The sequence below is a fragment of the Scyliorhinus torazame genome, chromosome 1 (assembly GCF_047496885.1).
Source record: "Scyliorhinus torazame isolate Kashiwa2021f chromosome 1, sScyTor2.1, whole genome shotgun sequence".
Classification (NCBI taxonomy): domain Eukaryota; kingdom Metazoa; phylum Chordata; class Chondrichthyes; order Carcharhiniformes; family Scyliorhinidae; genus Scyliorhinus; species Scyliorhinus torazame.
In genome coordinates, this window is record NC_092707.1 from 81330026 (window position 1) to 81350567 (window position 20542).

Here is a 20542-nt window from a genome sequence, read left to right on the forward strand (position 1 = left end):
GGGGGGTGGGGGGTGATGATGCAGGGTGGTAGGAAGCAGTTTGCCTTATTCATTCCCTGAACTTTCACTGAGGGTAAACATCCCAAACCATTGAATCAGCTCCGCAAATCTTGGCAGGTAAGGAATGTGGCTCACAATGGCTTTTGTTGCTGCGCCTGATATTTGAAGTGCTTTCATTTAGGCGTTAAATCATTAACACGTTTGCCGCTTTGATCTTTTCTGTGTGTGGAGACATTTTATAGAAGGCCCTATATAACTGTCCAAATTAAATCGTTGGATTGGTGATTTGTTTCAGTCCAGTGTTCAAAACACTCGCGCAGAGCTTTTGTGCTTTGCTTGGTGGTGAGAAGCCACTGCTTATGGGTTTCTTTGCCCCCACCAGCCCAGGAGGTCGGTGAGATTTATGGCAAGACCTTTCTCATGTGCGGTGTCCAAAACGTGATTGATTGACAATTCAACCGCCAGCTGGAAAGTAACTATTTAACTGCATCAAAGTCATCCTCAAGAAGCATAAAAAGAAGCAATTGAGAGTTCAATGTTGCCCAAAACCCTTCCCCTATTCATTTGTAGAATGTCAAAACTATGGACCTCATTACCTCCCTGCATCTTGCCTTCCTCCCACAATCTGGCACACTTTAAAAGACGAGTTTGAAATTATTTAAGCAGCGCTCCTTACTCCACGCAGTTTCAGCTGTGGTTTGGTGGGCAGTGCTATTCGCCGGAACTCAAAAGGTTGAGGGTTCAAGTCCTTGACCTAAGACTTGGGAGCAAAATCCATGCTGACACTGTTAGCCTTTTAATTCCGGAGTCCCCCGTGACATGTTTTCTTTCTTTTCAAAATATTTTTATTCAAGGCTTTTTACATATATGCACAAAATATCAGAAGAACAGCACATCAACCTAAACAAAGAACCACAGGTCGCCAAACTTCCCTGATACCAAAACCCCATCACACCTCGCCTTCCCCATTTTGATCCCCTACTCTTCCCCCCTCCTTCACTCAATCCTCCTTGAAACAAAATCAATGAATGGTTTCCACTTCTACCGAGCTCCCCGAGAGTGAACTTGACCTTCTCCAACTTCAGGAATTCCTCCAGGTCACTCACCCATACCCCTGCCTTCAACCTCAGCGACTCCGAGTCCCACCAACCCAACAAAATCCATCTCCAGGCTATCAGGGAGGCAAAGGCCAATACATCAGCCTCTCTCCCCCCCTGCACTCCCGGGTCTTCCGACACAGCAAATATCACCACATCCGAACTCGGCGCCACCCCACACTCAGAACCTCGGACATAACATCCGAGAACTCCTGCCAAATCCCCCTCAACCTTGGACATGCCCAGAACATGTGGACGTGATTCGCAAGCCCCCCCACGCTCCGCCTACTGCTGCGTATCACACCCGCAAAAAACGTGCTCATCCTCGCCACCATCATGTGGGCCCTATGCACTACTTTAAACTAGAAGAGGCTTAAACTTTCACACGACGAGGATGCATTCACCCTCCGCAAGGCCTCCACCCACATTCTTACATGCACCTCCCCTCCCAGCTCCTCCTCCCACTTGCACTTGATCTCCTCCACCAGAGCGTCCTCCCTCTACATCAGTTCTCTGTATATATCCGACACCTTCCCCACAGCGTATTTTCATAAAATCATAGAATTCCTACATCGAGTCTGCATCGACCCTCGGAAAGAGCACGCTACCTAGACCCACTCCCTGCCCTATCTCTGTCGCACTGTAACCCCACCTAACCTGCACATCTTTGGACACGAGGGGGCAATTTAGTATGGCCAATCCACCGAACCTGCACATCTTTGGACTGTGGGAGGAAACCGGAGCACCTGGAGGAAACCCACGCAGACACAGGGAGAAAGTGCAATCTCCACACCGACAGTAACCCAAGAAGAGAATCGGACCTGGGTCCCTGGCGCTGTGGGGCAGCAGTGCTAACTACTCTGCTGCCGTGGCAGCAGAGACAGCTCACCATTGACACCGGCGGGATCTTCCGAATCCGCCAATGTTTACGGCATTTTGTGTGACTCGTCCATCCCACCACTGGGGAACATGCCACAGGTGTCACCCTTCTGTGAGACTGGAAGATCCCACCGGTGGGAAACACTGGAAAATCCTGTCCTTCCCCCAATTGTCTTTGAGATGAAAGGTTAAAAAAGGTCCAGTGTGTCCTCATTGGTGAACATAAGAAACTGCATTTTGAAGAAGAGCGATATTTATCCCCCATCCAATAACATTAAACAACAGATTATCTGAGAATTATCAGTTTGTTGTGTGCAAATTAGCTGCCATATTACCTACATTGCAACAGTGACTACACTTCAGAAGTAATTTGTTGACTGTAAAACACTTTGAGATGTCTTGAGATTGTGAAAGACATCATATAAATACAACATCTCTTTTACGCAGCCTCCTTTCCCATTTTCACCCTTAGTAGTCTTTGCGCACTATGGGGCTCTAGATCTTAACTTGGATTTCCCAATGTTAAATAAAACCACTCTATGGTAATCACTGCTACATTTCAACCATGTTCCATGTTTTATGGTTCAAGTTATTTTTTCCCCCACAAATCATCCACCACACTCACAGTCCACTCCCCCCACCGGCTCTGCAGCACATTCCAAACCCATAACCTCAACATCACGAAGGGTAAGGGTAGCAGAGATGCAAGATGGAAGTTCACTCTGCAAATCACCCACCATCCTGACTTGCAAATATATCGCCTTTCCTTCCCTGATACTGGGCCAAAGTTGTGGATCTACCACCCTAACAGCACTATGGGTGTACATACACCAAGTGGACTGCAGTGGTTTAAGAAGGCAGCTCACCAATACTTCTCAAGGCAATTAGGGATGTGCAGCAAATGACTGCCTCCCATGTGGGAAGCCCTTGAGCTTTAACTGGTCTCAACAAGACCTTAACAGAGAAATCTGGAGACTGAATATACTGAAAGGAGAATCGGGCAAGGGAGGGCAGGACCTCTTTTTCAGGTCCCCTGAGCCTATCGGAGGCACCACCCACCAAGGTCATCACCCCTTCTCACCTTCCGCCTGGCCCAGGAAACCCACTCCCCCACCTCTCCACACCCGATCTAAAATCTACCTGGGAACATTGGCGTGATGGGACTGCCTGTAGTCCCTGGACTGGCCCCCGTTCCTGGCTGGCGCTGCTAAGACTTCTCTGCCCAACCTTATTGGCCAGCAGCTCTCTGAGATGGGACTTGTCCCTGAGGAAGGGGCAAAAGTCCCACCTTAAAGCAACGAATGCTGCTCCAGGTGTTAAATTGTTGAGGGGCAGCTGTCAGGACCATGGGCGGGCATTCAGCCAACCACCCGCCCACTCTGGGGTGATGCAAGGATCACAGCTCCCATAAAATCCATCCCAAGGGTTCAGCACAGAGGTCAATGCATCCAATTTGCAGTGCATTCCATGTCCTTTTAAATAAAATTAATCACCAGAAAATTGGTAAGACTGTAAATCAGACACACTGATTGATATCTGTACTGCATTCACCATGCTCAGAGACAGAATAAATACCCCTTGTGAATAGCTTTACCTACTTGGATCCTGAATCGCTCCTGTTTGTGTTATTCTGCCTTTTCACATAGTGTGTGGAGAGACACGGGTGTTGGGTTAATTCTAGAATGTCTGATTACTATGGGACATGACAGTAATTCTGTAGAATGGTTCAACCTCCATGGCCCCTGATATCTTCCCAATCTTTCTTGCAGAATAAGCCAAGCTTGATCAGTAGCAGTGAACTGTCTTTGGTATATAGTATATTACCTATTCCGTGTTATGCTCACTTATTTGTGCAAACTTTGCCTTTATACATACAAACAGTGGGATTGAGACAGAGTCCTTCCTCCCATGGACGTTTTGTCCTGCAATACATTCTCTTTGCTGTCGCTGCACATATCAGCAATTTTCATGACCTTCCAATCTTCACTTCGAACAGCTTACTTGCAACATTCTTTAAGACATTTCTGCGTGACTACAGCATATCTTGCAGAAACCTTTAACATTCTTACTACAAGACTCAGAAAAGCTGACAAACAACTTCAAAAAGCTGATGGCTCAAAACACAACATACAACTGAAAAACAGCCCTGGAAAAATTTGTTGACCAGGGACACTGCTACATCATTATTCACTTAATAAATTAAACTCGTTTTTATTGGATTTCAGGATTTCTATTGATGTTTTTGGATCACATTGTGTAATTCTGTTTGGTGTTGTGTGAAACTTGAACCTACTGGTCACTATAGCCATAATGGGAGTGCTGTTTGTCCTGGCCCTGGCCCTTGTAGGATTTAAACTGCTGCCACTGACAATAAACAATCGACTCGTCATCATCGGTTTCTCGAAACGTGGATGCCGTCTGCCAAGCCTCATGGCTTGTGTGTCCTCTGGTGCATGAGCAGGCTAATCCTGGAGCTACAGGCCTTGGTGCAGCGAGGACAAGAGTTTCCCTAAGGAAGGGGTGTCTTCGCGAGCCAGGGTTCTGCTCTTCCCACTTCCACTTCCACACAGTCAGCTGGCGACTGTGTGGCAGCTTGTTGGATGAGGTACTATCTCATGTCATAGTTTGCAGTGCATTCCTCCTGTGCCTTGATGTCAATTTATCCCCTTTCCGATGAGGCCTTCGGAGTGTCCTTCAAATGTTTTCTCTGTCCTCTTTGAGATCAGGTGGTGTCCTTAAGTTGTGAGGAGCGAATCTGCCTCAGAAGCCAATTAAGTGGCATGCGGATGCAGTGTCCACACCAGCAGAGCTGATTTTGCATGGCCAAGTTTGGAAGTTATCCAGTTAGCAATGTTACATGTTAATTTGCAAATTTGCAGCATTCCTGCTGGATTTATCAGAGGGTAATCTCTGTGCGCCCTAGACCAATTTCCCTCCATTGTAAAAATAATTTCTGCATCATACTCCTTACACTGTTATAGAAAGCACTTTTAACCCTATGACAGTTTTCTAGCTCCCACCAGTCATCAGAACTTATTCTGAAGGCAAACTGGGAAATCCTAATAACAATCCCACATTAAAACTCGATTGGGAAATGCACATTATTAATTGGTCTAAGCTATGTGACTTACATGCAACAGACTTGTTATATTGCAGACTTCTCAGTGGTTCCAATCCTTATTCAGGCAGAGGGTCTGCAATAGTAATGAAATGGTCAAGTAATCCTTTGTGCATTATCTCCTCTGTGCATGCAAAGTATTCTTGGATTACATCAGGTAGAAGTATAAAGTAAGGGCCTTAAGATCCGAAAGATTGACAAGATTTTAAAGGACACAACACAAGGATTAGGATTAGGCCACCAGGCCCGTCAAGCCTGCCCTGCCATTCAGTATGATCATGGTTGAGCTATACCGGCCTCAACTCCTTTTCTGTGCCATTTCCACGTAGCCTTCTATTTCTTGATCTATCAAATATTTATCCACCTCCACTTTAAAAGCTTCTAATGATCCAGCTTCCATCATCTTCGCAGGCAGAGAATTCCAAAGATTCACCACCCTCTGCGAGAAACAATTTTTATGCATCTCAGTTTTAAATGACCGGCCCGATATCTTCTAGCAATATCCCCTTGTTCGAGACTATCCCACTAGTGAAAACATCTCACCATCTACCCTGTCGAGGCCTCTCAGGATCTTATATGTTTGAATATGGTCATCCCTCACTCTTCGAAACTTGAAGAAATACAGACACAAGACTATTTAGTCTCTCTTGATCGGACAAATTTATCATCTCAGGAATTAGCCGAGTGAATCTCCTTTGGCCTGCTTCCGATGTTATTATCTGCTTTTGTAGGTACGAGGACCAAAACTGTACGCAGTATTTCAGGTGAGGCCTCACCAACACCCTGCATAATTGCAACAAAGCCTCCCTATTTTTAAACTCTAACCCCTTTGCAATGAAGACCAAAATGCTTTTGGACCTACCTACTCGCTTTTTATGATTCATGAACACCTAGATCCCTCTGAACTTCACTCACCTTCAGTCTCTCTCCATTTAGATAATAATCTGCCCTTTGCCACCTGCTTCCTATTTATATATCCATAGAAATTCTTACTGTTTATTTTTATACCACATGCATATTTTCTCTTTAAATTCAATTTCTCCCTGTGAGCTTTTTCGTCTTTTGCTGCTGGATCCTAAAATCTTCCCAATCTTCTGGTCTACCGCTATCCCTTGCCACTTTGCATATCCTTGACCTCCTTTGTTATCTGTGGATTTTGCCTCTTTCTCGTGGAATCCCTCATTTATTTTAGATAAACTCCTGCTGAGCATTATGGACCAGCTCTTTGAATATCTGGCACTGCTCATCTACTGACCTGTATCTTAGCTTGTTTACCCAGTTCACCTTAGACAACTCCTTCCTCATACCACTAAAATTGCCCTTATTTAAGTTGAAGGCACTGGTTATGGATCTATGGCGTTCACCCTAAAACTGTATAGGGAATTCTATCATATTGTGGTCACTGACCCCAAGGGGTTCCTTAACCACAAGATCCTTGTCATTACACAAAATCAAATCTAAAATAGCTCGTTCCCGGGTAGGCTCCACAACGTACTGCTCTAAAGAGCAATCCCTAATGCATTTCACAAATTCTTCTTCTATGCTACCCTTGCCGGTTTGATTTGTCCAATTAATATGCAGATTAAAATCTCCCCTGATAATTGCAATTTGCTTTAACCATGCCCTTGGTATTTCTCCATTTATGCTCTGATCTCTTGAGAGGTCACATTTTGGGGGTCTGTAGCCGACACCCACCCTTGTCTTCCTTCCCCTGCTACTCATGATTTCAACCCAAACCGCTTCTATATCACTATCTACTGCCTTTATATTATGGTACGAAGTCTTACAACACCAGGTTAAAGTCCAACAGGTTTGTTTCGATGTCACTAGCTTTCGGAGCGCTGCTCCTTCCTCAGGTGAATGAAGAGGTCTGTTCCAGAAACACATATATAGACAAATTCTGGGACCTGGGATTCATGTCACATTACATTCATCCCCCACCATCTGGCCTGCGAAATCCTACCAACTGTCCTGGCTTGACACAATTCGCACCTCTTTAACCTGGGGTTACCCCATCTCTGGATCTGTAAAGATTTAATCACCTGCTAATGCTCGCATTCCTAGCATTGTTTGGCATCTTTGAATTTGTCTATATATGTGTTTCTGGAACAGACCTCTTCATTCACCTGAGGAAGGAGCAGCGCTCCGAAAGCTAGTGACATCGAAACAAACCTGTTGGACTTTAACCTGGTGTTGTAAGACTTCGTACTGTGCTCACCCCAGTCCAACGCCGGCATCTCCACATCATTTATATTATGGTTCAGTGCTGCTCTGAAACCTTCCTTGATTAACAACACTACCTCACCTCCTTTCCCCTTTGGCCTGTTCTTTTGGAACATTGTACACCCGGGAATGTTAAGCACCCAGTCTTAGTCTTCCTGCAACTATGTTTCTGTTATAGATAATAAATCATACTCATATGTTGCCATCTACGCTATCAACTCATCTATCTAGTTGCAAATGCTTCGAGCATTCAGATAAAGAATATTTAGCTTTGATTTTTTACAGTTGTTTAGAACTCGGGATTTGCTCTGTGTTGCATTTTTTTTTTACATGTCCTACCCTGGCCTGCACACTATGACAATCAGGTTCCCCCTCACTATCCTGTGCCACTGCTCCCTCACATACCCCTGATGTTTTAATCCTTCTGTTCTTGGAACCCTCTCCCCATGCTAAATTGTCCCTTAATTGGGAAAAAAAAGAATTAGGCACTTTAAACTTAGTTTTTAAAAAATTTAAACTTTGACTTCCTAATTTTCCAAGCAACTGAACTCTCACCACCACTCTTTAGGACTTCATGAATCAAGTACGGTTCATAATGCGGTCAAACAGGTTGAGAGTTAACCTACAAGTCCTTCCAAACACACCAATGGCTGGTGGTAAGAGTGGAAGAGACTCCAGATCAGCCAAACTATTTTTAAATAAATATTTTTATTCTCCTCCTTTTTCACATTTTCTCCCACATTTACACCCATCAACAATAAACAATAATCAACAAGATATGTCAATCCCCATAATAACAACGATCCCATCCGCCCACCAACCCCCAAACATCAGCCCGAATGTTTACATAAACAAATGACAAAAAGGAATCAGGGATTACCCGTAGTCACCCTTAATCTGCACAGCCCCCCTCCCCCCCCCCCCCCAACTAATGTTCGATGTTATCCAGTTCTTGAAAGTGCATAATAAATAGTGCCCATGACTTGTAGAACCCCTCTGAGCTTCCCCTCAGTTCGAAGTTAACATTCTCAAGGGTCAAGTATTCCAACAGGTCTCCCCGCCACGCCAGGGCACTGGGTGGAGAGGCTGCTCTCCATCCCAGCAGGATCTGCCTTCGGGCGATTAATGAGGTGAAGGCTATGATATCTGCCTCCGCTCCCGTTTCCAACCCTGGCTGGTCCGACACCCAGAATATGGCCTCCTGGGGCCCCTAGCTTTGGACAAGACCAAAACATATGAACGTGATTCGCGCCCCCCCCGCCCCCCCCTCCCCCCGCAATGCTCACACACATCCTCTACTCCTTCAAAAAATCGGCTCATCCTCGCCCTCGTGAGGTGCGCTCTATATACCACCTTCAGCTGTATCAGCCCCAACCTCGCACATGAGGTGGAGGCATTCACTCTCCGGAGCTGATCAGCCACACTTGATGGTGGAGTGGCGTCTATCGAGTTCTAAGCCCCTGATCACAGACTGGTGATGGGTTCCAGGAATTACTAGCTATGGAAACAGACGAAAGTCTGCCTTAGTGCATCGCTAGGTACGGGATGAGAAATGGAATGAATCGAGTGAGGGTCTGCTCAAAAAACTAACAGATCTTGCAAATTATTAGGTTGACAGCCATGGTTTAATTTTACAATAACTTCTTTCCTTCACAGGATCACATAATCCCTACAGTGCAGAACGAGATCATTCGGTCCATCAAGACTGCATTGACCCCGAAAGAGCACCCCCACACCACCACAAGGCCCACTCACCCACCCCATCCCCGCAACTCCGCCACTGAACCTACAAATCTTTGGACACTAAGGGGCAAATTATCATGGCCAATCCACCTAACCTAGAAATCTTTGGACTGTGGGAGGAAACCGGAGCACCCGGAGAAAACCCACACAGGCACTGGAAGAAAGTGCAAACTCCACGCACAGTCACCCAAGGTCAGAATCGAACCCAGGCCCCTGCCGCTGTGAGGCAGCAGTGCTGACCACTGTGCTCCAGTGCCGTTCGTATAAGCCCTCTGCTATCAGTTGGCTATTTTTGAAAGCCATGTAATGTATTCTTGTTGTTCAGTGACTCACGAGTGCCTTCACAACAGAAGATCAAGTCTCCCTCCAGAGACATGAGCACATGATGCAGGCTGACACTCCAATGGAGAGTGGTACTGTTAAAGATGTTGTCTTGTGAATGAGACATTATTATGGGTCATGTCCCTCACAAAAGGGCACAAAAGATCCCACTGCTTTACTTCACATGAGAGCAGAATAGTTATTTCTTGTGTCAATAGTTATAACTTTACTTTGATCTATCCCGATCTACATCCCCAAGGCCTTTTTCAAAGCACTGGACAAACTACTCATGGTGTTCATATGAGGAGGGGAGGAAGAATGCTAGGATCCCAAAGAAGGTCCTACAAAAAACAAAATCTAGGGGGGGCTAGCCCTTCCAAACCTACAATTCTACCCCTGGGCAGCGACGGCCGTGCAAATAAGGGGATGGATCAAGGAGCCAGAAGCCGAGTGGGTGCGCGTTGAAGAGGCCTCCTGCATGGGGACTTCCCTCCGGGCCCTCGCCACAGCAGCACTCCCATCCCCACCCAAAAAATACTCCAGCAGCCCAGTGGTGATAGCTAAACGTAAGAGAAAAGAAAGGTGAACCACGGGAGAAGGGGGGTGAGAGGGGCAGAAGGGGGGAAGAGGGAATAAGGAGGAGACAAGGAACAATAGAGGGGAACCAAACAGAGAACCAAAGATGGGGCGGGGGGGGGGGGGGGGGGGGGGGGGGAGGCGAGGGAATGAAAGCCGGAAGGAGAGCACGGGAAACGACAACAAACTCGGCAAATACAGTAACAGATAGCAAGAAAATACGGGAGAAAGATGGGACGAACGACCGAGGTGGAGGTGAACGCGCAACAACAACGGCACGAAAACCGTCCGGGAGAAGCAAGTAACGCCAACACCAGATCCATTCTCGTATTGCCCTCTCTGTATTGGACATAACTACTGTAATTGTTTCTCCGGCACCCAAATGCACATATACCTCCCAAGTTTCCACCCCCCCCCCACACAAACATTTGTCTATTTATTTGTTAAACATAATATTGCTAACTGTACAGAGTTACTGTTTTTGAGCTGGTGCCCTGAGGGACTGGCTCAGAAAAAGAAAAGGATATGTCCGTTACTATACCATACTGACGATCTTGGAGACTCTTATCGAGTGTCAAGTCTTACATTGCACTCCCATGGAATGTAAGGGGACTCTGAGGAGTTTAGGATGAGGGTACTAATAATGATGATAACAGGCTTGCTGCTGCGAATGGATAATAGCCAAGAATGGTTAGATGATTATAATAATGGCTGTTCTTGATGCCTGTGATGTGTGTGTAACTTACAGGAAAGCAACACATATCCAGACAAGTTATTGGTATTTAAGCAATTTTTTTCCGACACGTTGACATATTTATGCAATTTCTTTCTTTCATAGTAAGCCAGTAGTGTCCAAAATGAAAGGGTATTGGCTTTACATCTGACAAATTCAACTTTGCTGAGACGACAAACAATTAAAGTGTTGCATTAAGATGGTTTGAGTTAAACAGATGCAAGGGTAATATTCTGCTTGACGCAAATACTCTTATCACTGGAGGGGTGATCCGATAAAGTTGAGCCCAGATAAAGCCCGATTTCACAACGTACAACTTTTTCTCTACATTGAGATTAACGTCTGCGTAAATCTTTCCAAATGTTCTTTCAAATGATTAATAAATTGGGAAAATCTATTCAATAACTAATCTGACTAATCTGATGTGAGAAAGTGAAACGTTGGCCTGGAGTTTAACTACTAAGGTGGGTTGTTCAAGTCAGGAAATTTCAGCTTTTGGGGTTAGGTGTGGGATAGATTTGGGCCTGCCATCCCCCAGAAGCAGATTGGAGGTGGCTACAAAGGCGGCCAAGTGTCAAGGAGGGCTGGTTAAAAGGCCACTCTTGGTTCTCTGGGACTTTGTCCCAGTTGTATTAAAGGCTGTTACGCCCTCTAGCCCTCACGAGCACAGTTACTCACTCACCTTCCCACTCCCATGACCCCGTATACCCTTCATGCCATCTCAATGCCAACACAAGCCCCCCACCTACCATTATGGCCACTGTATCCCCCCAATACAACTCATGGCTTTTTCATGCCCAGTCATCCAGTTTACACTATGTGTCGAACCAATGAACCCTATAGTAACATAAGAACATAAGAACTAGGAACAGGAGTAGGCCATCTGGCCTCTCGAGCCTGCTCCGCCATTTAATGAGATCATGGCTGATCTTTGTGGACTCAGCTCCACTCTCCGGCCCGTACACCATATCCCCGAATCCCTTTATTCTTTAGAAAGGCATCTATCTTTTTCTTAAAAACGTTTAAAGAAGGAGCCTCAACTGCTTCACTGGGCAAGGAATTCCAGAGATCCACAACCCTAACAAGTACATCTGTGGGACCGCTCTGAAAAAAACCACACATTAAACTGCTGCCACTACAACCCTATAACAGTGTCAATCAAATAAACAATAACAGAGGCTTCAAACATTTCACATCTTTTAATCTTATGCAAATGAACATTGAGACATTGACAAAAGAGATCACAGAAAGAATGTCTTCATGTTTATCTGTACAAGATTAAGAAACATGAAGTATTTGAAGCCTCTGTTATTGATACTTTAATGGTCTGTTTGATTGACATTTTAGGTTATATTCTCTCATGGCATATGGATATCGCTGGCAAGTTGGCATTTATTGCCCATCCCTAATTGTCTTCAACCAAGAGGCTTGCTAGGCCTTCTCAGAGGGTAGTTAAGACTCAACCTTATTGCTGTGGATCTGGGGTCACATGTAGGCTAGACCAGGTAAGGATGACAAATTTACATCCATAAAGGGCATTAGTGAACCAGATGGATTTTTACAGTAATCAATGCGAGTATTATGGCCACCATTACTGATTTATTAACAAATTGAATTTAAATTCCACCAGCTGCTATGGTAAGATTTGAACCCTTGTCCCCCAGAGCATTTACTGGGCATCTGAATTACTAGTCCAGTGACATTACCACTACACCACCTGATAGGGTTGTAGGAACAGCAGTTTCTCTTTCAATGGGTTTGTGAAGGGGTCTGTTTTTTTTTAGCAACTCCACGCATGCCATTTTTACTTTAGGGTTCATTGGTTCTGTACACCAGTTATACTGGATGAATGGGCATGGATGAGCCATGAGTTGGCACAAGGGTTATTAGAAACCAGGGGGAGGTGGGGATTATGAATTGACACTGAGTTGGTGTGGGGGCCGTGAGATGAATATAAGAATTTCAGATATATATTGTATTATATGTATCTGGTCCAGTAATGGTTACAAATCTGGGTTAGCGTGTGTATGTATCTACTGCAGAAAGGGTTTTAAAAATCCTGGTTTAAAAGACAGGTAGACACTGGGGCTACAGAAGGGTAGTTGAAGCATTGTGAAAGTAAGATCATCATTCGTTCCAACCAATTTACTGAAATAGGGCAAATGGAATTTTGTTTGTAGAAAAGTGATTCCCTGGGGTTTAGATAATTAAGGGGTTATGGTTAGCCTTAGCAAGATGGTCATAACCCAGTTAGTGGATAGAGATGATGTAGTTAACGGGAGGAGTCAGGGACTGAAGTAGCCAGGTGTTGAGTTTCAGTTTAGATTTTGCTGTGAACAGATCAGAGGCCTTTTACCAAATGCTGGGAAGTTAAACAGTAGTTTGACATAGGCAGGAATCTGCAGGCTGTTCCCTGGCGGATTTCTCTCTCTCTCTCTCAAAGTCTCTATACAGCAAGTATTCCTGTGCTTGCTAACTGTATTTAAAAGTGGATTTTAGGGCAACACGGAGGCGCAGTGGTCGGCACTGCGGCCTCACGGCGCCAAGGTTCCAGGTTCGAATCCGGCTCTGCGCCTCTGTCCGTGTGGAATTTGCATGTTTGCGTGGGTTTCATCCCCACAACCCAAAGATGTGCACGATAGATGGATTAACCATGCTAAATTGCCCCTTAATTGGAAAAATTAATTGGGTACTCTACATTTTTTTTTTAAAGTGGATTTTGATCTGAGATTGGTTTTGCTTGATTGGAGATTAAAAGATAGCCATTAGGAGTTAAAGTATTTCATTTTATTGTTGAGCATTGTTTAACTGGTTATTGTAAACTATTTCTTGTATGATGTTAAAGTTTGTTTAATACTGTGTTGGTAATAACGTTTGTTTTAATATACCATATCCCTATTTGTGTGTGGAACCACGCCTGGAGCAAAGTATCCTTTCCTCACCATCTTAAAAGGTCATAGAATCATTGAATCTCTATGATGCAGAAGGAGGCCATTTGGCCCATCGAGTCTGCACTGACCCTTGGGAAGAATACCCTACCTAAGCCCAAGCCCTGAACCTATCCCCGTAACCTAGTAATCCCACCTAACCTTTTGGACACTAAGGACAATTTAGCATGGCCAATCCACCTAACCTGAACATCTTAGGACTGTGGGAGGAAACCGGAGCACCCAAAGGAAACCTATGCAGACACGGGGAGAAAGTGCATACTCCACACAATCAGCCGCCCAAGGCCAGAATTGAACCCGTGTCCCTGGCGCTGAGAGACAGCAGTGCTAACCACTGTGCCACCGTGCTATCCCATATTGGGGTTTCTGTCTGGTATCCTACCAAATGTTGGGATCTGGTTCGAGATTGTAATAGCCGTAAGTGACCGTGAGGTTGGGTGGGGTACATGGAGGGTGTGGGAGGCTATGGGTGTGGGTGGGGGTATGACCTGGCATGGGGGGAATGGGGGTCATGCAAGAGGCATGGAGAACGACATAGGTAGGATTTTGGAACTTGGGATGTTGGGAATGGAGTGGGAATCCAGGAGTCTGGTCCGACCCGCCATTTTTAAATGGCTGCAGGTTGTTAACTTTGTTCCTAGAAACATAGAAAATAGGAGCAGGAGTGGACCATTTGTTCCATCGAGCTAGTTCTATCATTCAATGTGATTATGGCTCATCCTCTATTTCAAAGCCACGCTCCCTCTCTCTCCCCATACCCCTTAATGCCTTGAGTGTCTAGAAATCTATTTCTTTCTTTCTTAAGTACATTCAGTGACTTGACAACAGCCCTATGAGGTAGAGAATGCCACAGGTTCACCACCCTCTTAGTGAAGAAATTTCTCCTCTTCTCAGCCCAAAATGGCCTACCCCATATCCCAAGACCGTGACTCCTTGTTCTAGATCACTCCAGCCAGGAGAAATATTATTCCAGCAAAACAAAATCGCTGCATTCAGTCTGTTTAGCCCTGTCAGAATTTTATTCAGTGTGATCCCCACACATCCTTCTGAACTCCAGTGAACAAGGCCCAGTCTACCCAATCTATCCACAATCCTGCCACCCCAGGAATCAGCCTGGAGAATGTTTGCTGACCCACTCTATGGCAAGTATATCGTTTCTTAGGGAAGGAGATCAAAATTACACACAATATTCAGGGTGTGGTCTCAGCAAGACCCATGTGGCTGCAATAAGACATCCTTGCCCCTGTCCTCGAGTCATTTTTCAGTGAAGGCCATCATACTATTTGCCTTCCCAGCTGCTTGCTCTGCCTGCATGCTTGCTTTTGACAGGTGTACAGGGACACCCACGCTCACTGTGCATCTGCATTTCCCAATCTATCACCATTTAAATAATACTCTGCCATTGCTTTTCCTTCTGAAACGGAGAGAGTCACACTTATCCACATTATACTGCTTCGGCCAATGTATTTGCCCACTCACTGGTCTAAATCGCCTTGAAGCCTCTTTACTTCCTCCTCAACGCTCTCAATTCCACCTGGTTCTCCACAGGTGCTTCCAGGCCTGCTGAGCGTTTCTGACATTTTCTGTTTGTTTTATGACACAAGTGTATTTACCATACCTGATTAATTTTTAACTAGTAAAGGAAGAAAGATTGACATTTATAAAGTACCTTTCACAACCTCAGGAAGTCCTAAAGTCCTAAATTAATCAGCCACTGAAGTACTTTTTGATGTGCAGGCACTGTTAGGAAACACAGCAGCCAACTAATCTGTTTTAGTGATGTTAATTGAGAAATAGATTTTAGCCAAGACTCCATTGCCCTTCTTTGAAGCAATGCCTTGGGTTCATTTACATCCACCTGACAATATACTGGGCTGGAATCTCCAGTCCCCCAGCCGCGTGTTTCTGGGCGACGCACCGTTCACTGGCGGGCGGATTCTCTACTCCCACCACTTGTCAATGGGATTTCCCATTGAAGCCACCCCGCCGCCGCTGGGAAACCCGCCAGCAGGGGTGCACTGCCAACGGGATAAGAGAGTCCCAACGGCCGGAGAATTCCGATCTTATCTGAGAGGCAGGACCACCAACCATGCAGCTGTCCCTCAATATTGCACTGGATTGTCAACCTAGAAATGAAGTGAAATGAAAATTGCTTATTGTCACAAGTCGGCTTCAATGAAGTTACTGTGAAAAGCCCCTAGTCTCCACATTCCGGCACCTGTTCGGGGAGGCTGGTACGGGAATTGAACCGTGCTGCTGGCCTGCTTGGTTTGCTTTAAAAGCCAGCGATTTAGCCCAGTGTGCTAAACCAGCTCCTGATGTGTTGGGTGTTCTGGATCACATACAGGTCACCAACACTTGAAGTAGTGCAACACTATTTTATTATAAGGTTAACTATTTAAACATACTTGAACTGTGGGTAAATACGATACTAGCTTTAACTAAAGACCTTTGCCTTGTCCTAACCAGTTGGTGCATTCAGCACATGGCGAATGCCTGTGTTGCAGGCTGTGAGCTATGTGCTCCTAGCTAGCTGCTACTCGAATGAGCGGGAACTCTGATACCCCCTGTCTTTATAGTGCATGTGCTCTCACTGGTGATTGGCTGCAGTGTTGTGTATGTTGATTGGTCCCACTGTGTGTCCATCAGTGTGTGTCTGCACCATGATATACTGGTGTATATTATGACAACCTTTCATTTCAGAGGCAAGTGTGAGCAAACTGAACCACAGCTATCACTAACGAATCATAGAATCATAGAATCTACAGTGCAGAAGGAGGCCATCCGGCCCATCGAGTCCGCACCGGCTCTTGGAAAGAGCACCCTACCCAAGCCCACACCTCCACCCCATCCCACAACCCAGCAACCCCACCCAACACTAAGGGCACTTTAGCATGGCCAATCCACCTAACCTGCACATCTTTGGACTGTGGGAGGAAACCGGAACACCCGGAGGAAACCCACGCACACACGGGAAGGATGTGCAGACTCCGCACAGACAGTGATCCAAGCCGGGAATCGAACCTGTGACCCTGGAGCTGTGAAGCAATTATGCTAACCACCATGCTACCGTGCTGCCCGAAGCTTCTTGGAAGCTGCCAATTATATTTTGCAGATGATGTGTGTTGCATTGTGGCAGGCGACAGACTTCTGGACAGAATTGAATCAAGGAAGTGATACTAAATACACAGAAAACCGGATCTCTTCACTAAACTGACCTGTTGCATAGTTCAGAGGTTCATTGGGCCATTGACAAGATCCATCTTCAAGTCCCAGCTTTGACTGCTGAGCAGATACAAAATAGCTGATCTCACATGACATTTTAGTTTACAACGCCCTGTAACTCTGTGACCCTGCTGAACCTAACAAAATATCCATTTAACCTATCTCTCTTGCCACCCAGAAACAAGGTGCTGCTACTTTTAAGCATAAGTCCGGCATCCACTACTTTTGAATAAACTATGGCACGAAAATACATGCCTTTATTGCTCTTGTTTAACATATTTAATCCCAAATATTTCAGCTCAAATACTTCTGTGATTGTCTCTCTTTTGAATAGAAACAGTGGAATTGTTGCACAGCAAACATAACTATTTGGAAACAGAAAATCATAAACTAAACTTCATGATAACTGCGAGAGAGATATGCCACGTTGTTAATAGCTAACTGAGTAAGCCAACATTATCACTGTACATTAGACAGTTACGAATGAACCGATTGTCAACCTTATCTCTGGGTACAAACTGTAATAATTTCCTTGTTAACCTGTAGTACTATAAACATTATCTGCTGGCTAGAAAGATGTGATTTTGAACATTCCCAGTAAAATATGTGTAATAGGGGGAGGGGTGGGGGAATGGGCTTGGCACATCCTCACAAGAAAAAGCCAGTCTGGAAAACCAAGTCAGAGTTTTGACGGCAATGGTATGGCCAGATTTTCCTACTGCGCATCTCATAAGACAAGAAAGGATTCATAAGATTCAAATGTTCACACATAACTGAAGAATTGAGGAATAAAATTTTGCAATTATAGTTTACTGTGTCAGTACAAGGGGTGGGATTCTCCGTTTCAGAAACTAAGGGCTGGATTCTCCGATTGCCGACGCTGAAATCGCATTCAGCGATTAGCCGGTGAACCCGTTTTAACGTTGAAATCGGGGGCTGTTTTTCAGATGCTCCGCCCCCTCAAAAACGGCATAGTCGCTGAGCACCGCCGCACGCCATTGGGTCGGCCTCAGGGTGTCACCTGAGGCCCTCCCCCGATGCTCTGCCACCGACTTCCCGACGGCGTGGGGCACGTGTGCTCACAGTTTCCGGGAATTCGCGTGGCAGCTGCGGACTGTGTCCCAACCCCCATTCTACACATCCGTATCCCCCACCCGGAGGGCGACCAAACCCCACCTACTGGCAGTCTGCTCGCACCCCACCCTGCACCGCATGCCAACACCCATACCGGTCACACGGCCAGGTACCCTGGCCACGAAGGCCACGAGCTGCCCGCCCCATGTGCTGCCCACGTCTGACTGTCTAATACTGTAAGCTTTCTGTCTCCCCTCCACCCCCAGGAGAAGGCAGCGCATAACCACAGAGAGCAGGAGAAGACCAGAGGGGGACCGCCAGACCTGTGGCCTCTCACTGTGTTGCAGTTTCCCATGGCATGGGCGACACCACCACCACCCCACACACCCCCTGATCATCTGCTGACCATCCCTATACTCCTTACCACCCCCACCCCTTCAACATCCCACCACACCCCATTATCACCCCCACCACACCCTCAACCCCTCAACTACCCACACGGGAGGGTTTAAACTAGTATGGCAGGGGGGTGGGCACGGGAGCAATAGGTCAGAAGGTGAGAGCATTGAGGGAGAACTAGGGAATAGGGACAGTGTGGCTCTGAGGCAGCGCAGACGGGGAGAAGTTGCTGAACACAGCGGGTCTGGTGGCCTGAAGTGCATATGTTTTAATGCAAGGAGCATTACGGGTAAGGCAGATGAACTTAGAGCTTGGATTACTACTTGGAACTATGATGTTGTTGCCATTACAGAGACCTGGTTGAGGGAAGGGCAGGATTGGCAGCTAAACGTTCCAGGATTTAGATGTTTCAGGCGGGATAGAGGGGGATGTAAAAGGGGAGGCGGAGTTGCGCTACTTGTTCAGGAGAGTATCACAGCTATACAGCGAGAGGACACCTCAGAGGGCAGTGAGGCTATATGGGTAGAGATCAGGAATAAGAAGGGTGCAGTCACAATGTTGGGGGTATACTACAGGCCTCCCAACAGCCAGCGGGAGATAGAGGAGCAGATAGGTAGACAGATTTTGGAAAAGAGTAAAAACAACAGGGTTGTGGTGATGGGAGACTTCAACTTCCCCAATATTGACTGGGACTCACTTAGTGCCAGGGGCTTAGACGGGGCAGAGTTTGTAAGGAGCATCCAGGAGGGCTTCTTAAAACAATATGTAAACAGTCCAACTAGGGAAGGGGCGGTACTGGACCTGGTATTGGGGAATGAGCCCGGCCAGGTGGTAGATGTTTCAGTAGGGGAGCATTTCGGTAACAGTGACCACAATTCAGTAAGTTTTAAAGTACTGGTGGACAAGGATAAGAGTGGTCCGAGGATGAATGTGCTAAATTGGGGGAAGGCTAATTATAACAATATTAGGCGGGAACTGAAGAACATAGATTGGGGGCGGATGTTTGAGGGCAAATCAACATCTGACATGTGGGAGGCTTTCAAGTGTCAGTTGAAAGGAATACAGGACAGGCATGTTCCTGTGAGGAAGAAAGATAAATACGGCAATTTTCGGGAACCTTGGATGACGAGTGATATTGTAGGCCTCGTCAAAAAGAAAAAGGAGGCATTTGTCAGGGCTAAAAGGCTGGGAACAGACGAAGCCTGTGTGGCATATAAGGAAAGTAGGAAGGAACTTAAGCAAGGAGTCAGGAGGGCTAGAAGGGGTCATGAAAAGGCATTGGCAAATAGGGTTAAGGAAAATCCCAAGGCTTTTTACACTTACATAAAAAGTAAGAGGGTAGCCAGGGAAAGGGTTGGCCCACTGAAGGATAGGCAAGGGAATCTATGTGTGGAGCCAGAGGAAATGGGCGAGGTACTAAATGAATACTTTGCATCAGTATTCACCAAAGAGAAGGAATTGGTAGATGTTGAGTCTGGAGAAGGGGGTGTAGATAGCCTGGGTCACATTGTGATCCAAAAAGACGAGGTGTTGGGTGTCTTAAAAAATATTAAGGTAGATAAGTCCCCAGGGCCGGATGGGATCTACCCCAGAATACTGAAGGAGGCTGGAGAGGAAATTGCTGAGGCCTTGACAGAAATCTTTGGATCCTCGCTGTCTTCAGGGGATGTCCCGGAGGACTGGAGAATAGCCAATGTTGTTCCTCTGTTTAAGAAGGGTGGCAGGGATAATCCCGGGAACTACAGGCCGGTGAGCCTTACTTCAGTGGTAGGGAAATTACTGGAGAGAATTCTTCGAGACAGGATCTACTCCCATTTGGAAGCAAATGGACGTATTAGTGAGAGGCAGCACGGTTTTGTGAAGGGAAGGTCGTGTCTCACTAACTTGATAGAGTTTTTCGAGGAGGTCACTAAGATGATTGATGCAGGTAGGGCAGTAGATGTTGTCTATATGGACTTCAGTAAGGCCTTTGACAAGGTCCCTCATGGTAGACTAGTACAAAAGGTGAAGTCACACGGGATCAGGGGTGAACTGGCAAGGTGGATACAGAACTGGCTAGGCCATAGAAGGCAGAGGGTAGCAATGGAGGGATGCTTTTCTAATTGGAGGGCTGTGACCAGTGGTGTTCCACAGGGATCAGTGCTGGGACCTTTGCTCTTTGTAGTATATATAAATGATTTGGAGGAAAATGTAACTGGTCTGATTA

General features: G+C 46.0%; 1 long non-coding RNA gene across 1 annotated transcript in view; it reads right to left on the reverse strand.

Annotated features, from left to right (window-relative positions):
• The window catches only part of LOC140429540 (uncharacterized), a 195045-nt gene extending 179836 nt beyond the window's left edge, over nucleotides 1–15209 (reverse strand). The window contains exons 1-2 of the long non-coding RNA XR_011949118.1: nucleotides 15118–15209; nucleotides 5108–5170 (exon numbers count right to left, since the gene is read on the reverse strand). This is a non-coding gene — a long non-coding RNA (uncharacterized lncRNA). The remainder of the gene's footprint in view (nucleotides 1–5107; nucleotides 5171–15117) is intronic.
• Between the last annotated feature and the right edge of the window lie 5333 nt (nucleotides 15210–20542).